Source organism: Aptenodytes forsteri, unplaced genomic scaffold (assembly GCF_000699145.1).
Source record: "Aptenodytes forsteri isolate BGI_AS27 unplaced genomic scaffold, ASM69914v1 Scaffold50, whole genome shotgun sequence".
Lineage (NCBI taxonomy): Eukaryota > Metazoa > Chordata > Aves > Sphenisciformes > Spheniscidae > Aptenodytes > Aptenodytes forsteri.
In genome coordinates, this window is record NW_008795126.1 from 712,881 (window position 1) to 718,880 (window position 6,000).

The 6,000-nt window shown below is 56.3% G+C and overlaps 1 protein-coding gene across 1 annotated transcript in view; it reads right to left on the reverse strand.

Annotated features, from left to right (window-relative positions):
- The window catches only part of JPH3 (junctophilin 3), a 59,963-nt gene that overhangs the window by 26,768 nt on the left and 27,195 nt on the right, over positions 1-6,000 (reverse strand). The gene's annotated exons all lie outside the window — the stretch shown is intronic.

The window sequence follows — 6,000 nt, forward strand, 5'->3', positions numbered from 1 at the left end:
GTGCCAGATTCTTCTCTACCTTTATATTTTTGGAGCTTACAAATGGAGAGCGAATTCACCAAGGTGTCATTTGCCATTTTGCACTGAAATACCTTTTTTTTTAATCAGAGTAAGGGAAAAAAACATCCCAGGCTGTGTCCTTCTGTCCTGTACCTTGCCTTTAAGTAGACAAAATGAGTTTCGCTGGAGAACTGAATTCACAACACGTAACGGTGCAAAGTCATGGACGGTGACTTGGGGGACAGGGATGGGCTGCAATCAAACGGCACGTCCCCAAAATTCTGGGAGAAACATGGCCCAAACTGCAGCCCACAGCAGGCAGCGAGTTGCATCGTGACCGTCTCGGCTGCTCCCATCCCCGCGCATCCCCCGGGACCCTGAGCTGGGTCCTTCCCGGCGGAGAAGGATGAGAGCGGCCGAAGGGCCATAACGCCACGATCCTCTCCCGCTTGCCTTATTGCCATCATCCCAGATCGGTCATGGGGCTGCTCGGAGTTGTTTATTTTATCCCTGCTGTTGCTAAACAAAAAATGCCAGCCCCGGCACAAGAAAATCAAACTCCATCGACTTCAGAGGGCTGGGCCAGGTGGAGCTGGTACCCAAAGGCACATCTGCCCCCGTTAGACAGGATGCTGCCAGCATCTCTCTCTGGCCAAGGGACACGCAGAATAAGCAGAGCCAGGCGGACCCGTGCATTTCCCTCCCAGTGGGTTTCCTTCCTTTTAATTTTTTGCCCCCCGGCAAGGGCAAAGCTGATGGGTCTTTCGCACCGGAGATGATGTGCAAGCTGCCCTGAGATGTCATTTACAGCTCGCAAGATAATTAACATCTGGAGAGGGAGTCTCATCTCCTGCCATCTGTCACCTGTAATGAAGCTACGGAGGATGCAGGTGAGCAACGCGGCCAGGCAGTACCCGCCCGTCCCGGTGCTTCGGTGCCTGCCAGCCCAGACCCGCGCACAGGAGCTGGGCTTTGCCGAGGAAGAAGGAGACAGCTTTGATGCCGTCGTCCCCACCGCTGCCCCAGCCTGACCGACCAAAGGAGGCAGGTTTGGCCTTGCTCCAGACCTGGCACTTTGCTGGCTCCAACACGGCAGCGATGGGCAGCAGTGCTCGGCTGGGGCCCAGCCGAGCTCGGGGCAGTCCCCTCTCCCAAATCAGACACGGAGGCAGCAAGAGCAAACTCCAGCTCCGGGGATGGAGTCTCCCTTTTTCTTATAAACTGGGGAAGGCATGAGATAATTGCAGTGATGCTGGGAGCGTCATTATCTCCCGGAAAGCGATGGGTGGTGATGCAAAACCTGCAGGAACCCGCTCGGAGCAGGGTTTGGGAAGAGTTAGCTTCAAGGAAGGGAAAGGAGTGAGCAGGGGGGATGCTGCCTGCTCTCCAGCTTTGGATCCAGGTTTGGATGGGGCAGGTTTCCATGATTTTCCATGATTTCACTGGATAATTATCATGTATATCATGGAAAAGGCGACTGCCCATTTGGATAGCACGAGGGGAAATGGGAAACACTGACGTCCCCCTCTTCATCCCCTGCTCTCGCAGAGTGCCAGCAGACAGGCCTCCATGCACACGTCCCAAAGGCACAACCACGCCGCAAACGCGCCTCTAACCCTGTGCAAAAATAGCGCATTACAAACGATCCTGCCACATTCAGGCAGGAGGCAAAACAGGTTGGAAGAAATCACTAACAACCCTCGGAAAGGAAAAAATAAAGAGGAAGAAAAAGCCCAAGAAAAAGCAAGCGAAGGCACAAAATCTCCAGGGAACCTGGGCAGCGCTGGATCATCCACACACTGCAGATCTATACTGTCTGTATTAAATGCAAAAAAAGAACAGCAGAAAAGCCCTACATCAATGCCGCATTCGGGTGGAGATTTTTAAATGCACAACAGGCCAAGTTATAGCTCCCCAAGCAGCCATAACTCAGCCTGCTTGGACATGTGTAGCGTTGAGTTTGGCTGTACATGCTGCTGACTGTAATGACTTCAGGCTGGATCCTGCATTCCGGTTGCATTGCCCTGTCTCCGGGCAAGGCTGGTTCCAAAGGCGGCTCTGCCAAAACCCTCGCGAGCCTGTCCCTGTGCGTAGCGGCTGCTCGTTACGCCAGGGAGACGCCAGTTTTTTGATGGGAGGCTTGACCATGGTGGGTCTGGATAGCTGGCTTGGTGTAACTTTACCCAGCCTCCTGGATTTATTGAGGAGAGGAGGGTAGAGACGTGGTCGGGCCGTGATCACCCCCAGTCCAGCTACAAATTTGGAGCAACCTTTGCAGGATGGATGAAGGCTGTTAGAAAAAGCCTGGCTCGCTGTGACCTGGAGGATACCAGGTGCCTCCTCCTGCCATGACCTGCCCCAGGCTGCAGGTCAAAAGGTGGAGGATTTGGTGGACCATCAGCATCCCACCCTGGCCTCCATCATCAAAAGGCTCCCCAAAACAGCTCGTTCCTCCCCGCTTTTCACACTGACCTTCTCGGTTGGCTGATGCCACGCACGGGATGAAGAGTGGGATGGAAACCTCAATGCCAAAGGTGCAAAATGCAGCACAGAGAGAGAAACTCAACCAGGCCATGGGCGAAGGGAGCCGAGGGAGCCTCTTGCCTGCCTCTAGGGAAGCCCTCAAATCCCTTTGAGGAGCCATTGGCACAGTCCAACCCTTTGGGAAGCATTAGGGGCTTTTCCCTACAGCCAAGGAAAAAGTGCTCAGAATAAAAGAATTTGGGGAGTTCAAGCAAAAAAACTCCAGGTGAGGGAGGCGATGACAAGCAAGCACAGCAGATCTGTCCATTTAATTTCAGTTTCATTTTGATGCCTAAAAAAGAACAAGTCAAACCAAATTCTGAAGCAAAACACAACAGAACCGCAAGGAAAAGTCTTTTTTCCTTTCCTGACACTTCACCCCGTTGGGGTTTTGGCTGAAATGCTCTGGCAGTTTCACAAGCTTTGGTCACCTCAAGCAAAACAGACATTTGGCAAACGAACTTTCCAGGCAATTTTTTTTTTTTTTTTTTTTTTCCTGCTGCTGGAGCCACAAAAGCCCGAAAGAGGCAGCAGAACGTTGAGCTCACGGTCCTCCTTTCCCCTGGTGATGGGCTCATGGGCAGGGACAATCCGTGACGTACCTCTGGCCATGCACCATCTTAACCAGCCAACACCCAACAGCAAACCTCCCGCCAGTTCAGAGCAGACTGCAAAAAAACTTCATCCACAGTCAACGACAAACTTGTTTAACTGAACTTAGTATTTTAGTTCCAGCACAGCCTGGACTCAGGCCAAGACATGGAGCTGAAATGGCCTCAGGAGCGCTGACGGATGCCCTCCAGCTGTCGGAGGAGAGGTGGTTCATATCCAGCCTCGCCCTCTGGGACTCGTCCGCCACCTCCAGCCCTGCGGGATAGGAGAGAGGACTCTTTTCTGGGTGATGTGACAGGGTTCTAAGGGATGGGTTGAAACGGTCCGGTCCTCTGAGTGATGGAAAAATGCATTTCTACCACCGGGGCCCTAAGAGATGCTTGGAAAGCAAATATGTCTGTGTCTTGCTCCACGTGTCCTCCCAGCTCCACAGCTGGGAGGAGGCCGATTCCCCACCTGGAGCGAGATGCTGGAGGTGGGCACCGCTCCGTGCACCTCTTGCCACATTCGGCCTCGCCAGGATGGACCTAGTGATAATGGGGAAGCTTCTCGCTGCTGTAAGGGGCAACGGGCCCCAAAGCAGCTGGTTGGAGAGAGCCACGTGTGGGACACGGCAGCATCCTCTCCATCCCCCACTGCCACATCCAGCTCCCACGTCTGCACGCCAGGAACCCCCCAGGAATGACAAGAAAATGCCAGCCCAGAGCAAAAATGCTCCCGAAGGAAAGCGTGCCACGGACAGCATCCCCTTAACCCCGTTGCTTAACGCCATCCTGGAAGGTGCCAAGTGGGGACGAGGACCTTGCTTGGCTGTCCCCCAAACCCAGGGTACCCCCATCCCCCGGTGCAGACGAGCCCTGCGTGGTTTGGCTCGACATAGACCTGCACAGAAATCTCAGCTGGAAACGGTACCCACCAAATCGGCCCTACTAAAAGCAACATCAGATGCTAAAATGCTGCAGAAATATGTTCAGTGCCAGGCTGCTGTCACCGGTCTCTGCAGCTCCGGTCCCCGTGGGGAGGGATGGAGGGGACAGGAGTGTTTGGTGAAATTTCTTGTCGTTTTGAGAGCTGCCTGGGCTGACCCAGCCCCGTGGGACATGTCGCCCAGCCCCCCGCATCCTCCGCAGCCCTCGTGGGTGCAGGCAGGAGGCAGAGGGGCTGGGGGTGCCTCCGGGGCTGTGCTCAGCCCTGGGCAGCCAGGCAGGGGTGAGCAGACCCCTCTGCGGTGCGAGTGCTGGCCGCAGCCCTGCTGACTGTGGGGGGAAAAAAAAAAATAGATCATCCTGGTTGCCACAGCAACGAGCAGCTCCTGCCTGCCTCAAACTTTAGAGCCCACCCAGAAGGAGCCGCTTTCCTCATCCCCGCTGCCTGCATGGGTTTCTCCTCCCTGTCGCCTAGGGGTTTTTGAGCACCCAGGAGCCCAAAAGCCAGCCTGCACCCCCAAATATCCCACTTCTCATGACGCTTCTCAAGATGGGGGGCCGTGCATGAGCTGCTGGCTCTGCAGCGGGGTTTGCCCGCTCAGCCCCGCTGCCTGCCTGCACCCGGCTTTTATCCTCAGCTGGGCTCAGCCCCGCTGCCTGCCTGCACCCAGCTTTGATCCTCAGCTGGTGGGTGCTGCTCATCCCAGTGCACCCCAAGCATCCTGCAGGATCCCCTGGACGGGATGCTGCCGCTGGGGACCCGCTGGGACGGCGGGTGCCCTTTCTGGTCCCCAAACGCCAACGTGCCCCGAGGCCGGCAGACAGCCCCAGGTTTGCAGGTCTGCGCTGCCTCCAAGGCAAAGCCCATGAAAATTTCCACTTAAGGAGCCAGCAGCACAACAGGGGAAGGGACTCAGAGCCTGGCTCTGCCAGGAGAGAATCTGGGCTTTTAATTATTTATGCTTCACCTCCACGCTATGGTGATGAGAGACAGATCAGACAGAGAGACACAGCCCGATAATGGAGAGAAGGCTGCAGCCTGTTTCCCCAGAGAGGCCATTTATGCAATTCAGGTGAGCCGGAGGGCTACCGGTCCCTGCCTGAGTCCCGCCCCACACCTCTCCTCTTGGAAAAGCACCTCATGCCTGGCTTTCATCTCTGCCACCGCTTTCCCGAAGGGTTTGTCCCCAGGACCGAAGGACTGGGGAAGAGCTGCCACCTGCCACGGCTGTTTGAAGCTCCCCAGGCATCTTGTCGTGTTGGTTGGGGACCGGCCATGGCCACCTGCCAGCGGGGTGGCTGTGGGACATCCACCGTGACCGCTGTGTCCAGCTTTGAGCCCACGAACCTATTTCTTCTCCGTAAGGGAGTCCAACCCCGAGGAACTGCTGCTCAGGGTTCAGAGGGGTGTCATCGAGCCATCGAGGCTCACGAGGACGATTCATGGTGGGGTGTCCACTGACCCAGCCTTGCTTGGCTTCGCCATCTCCAGCAGGTTTTGCTTTGAGGATGGATACCAGACGTGCTTTAACTGCGCAGAATGAATTCAGCAAAGCTATATGGCCTGGGCCCGTGCTCCCTTCTGCTGTCGAGGTCCACGAACGGGAGCCGGCACTGCCCGCGTGGAGCCCACCCGGTTCCCATCGGGGTGCACCCAGCCTGTCTCCCGTGGGCTGCTCCTGATGCTGAACCGGGAAAACCATCAGTCCCCAAATAATGTGTCGTGTCCCTGGAGGGTGACGCAAAGGGATGGGACGGGGCAGATTCGGGCCGCGGTTGCAGCGAGGCTCTGCTGTCCCAGCTGGCAGCGAGCAGGCAGCAAAGGGCTGCTGCCCGCTGTTGAAAAGGGGCGGCGGAGGTGGGATAAAAGTGAAAAGAAGGTCTTGCCGGATGGCGGGCTGAGCACCGGGCATGGCCACGTTGCCGCCATGATGGGAGT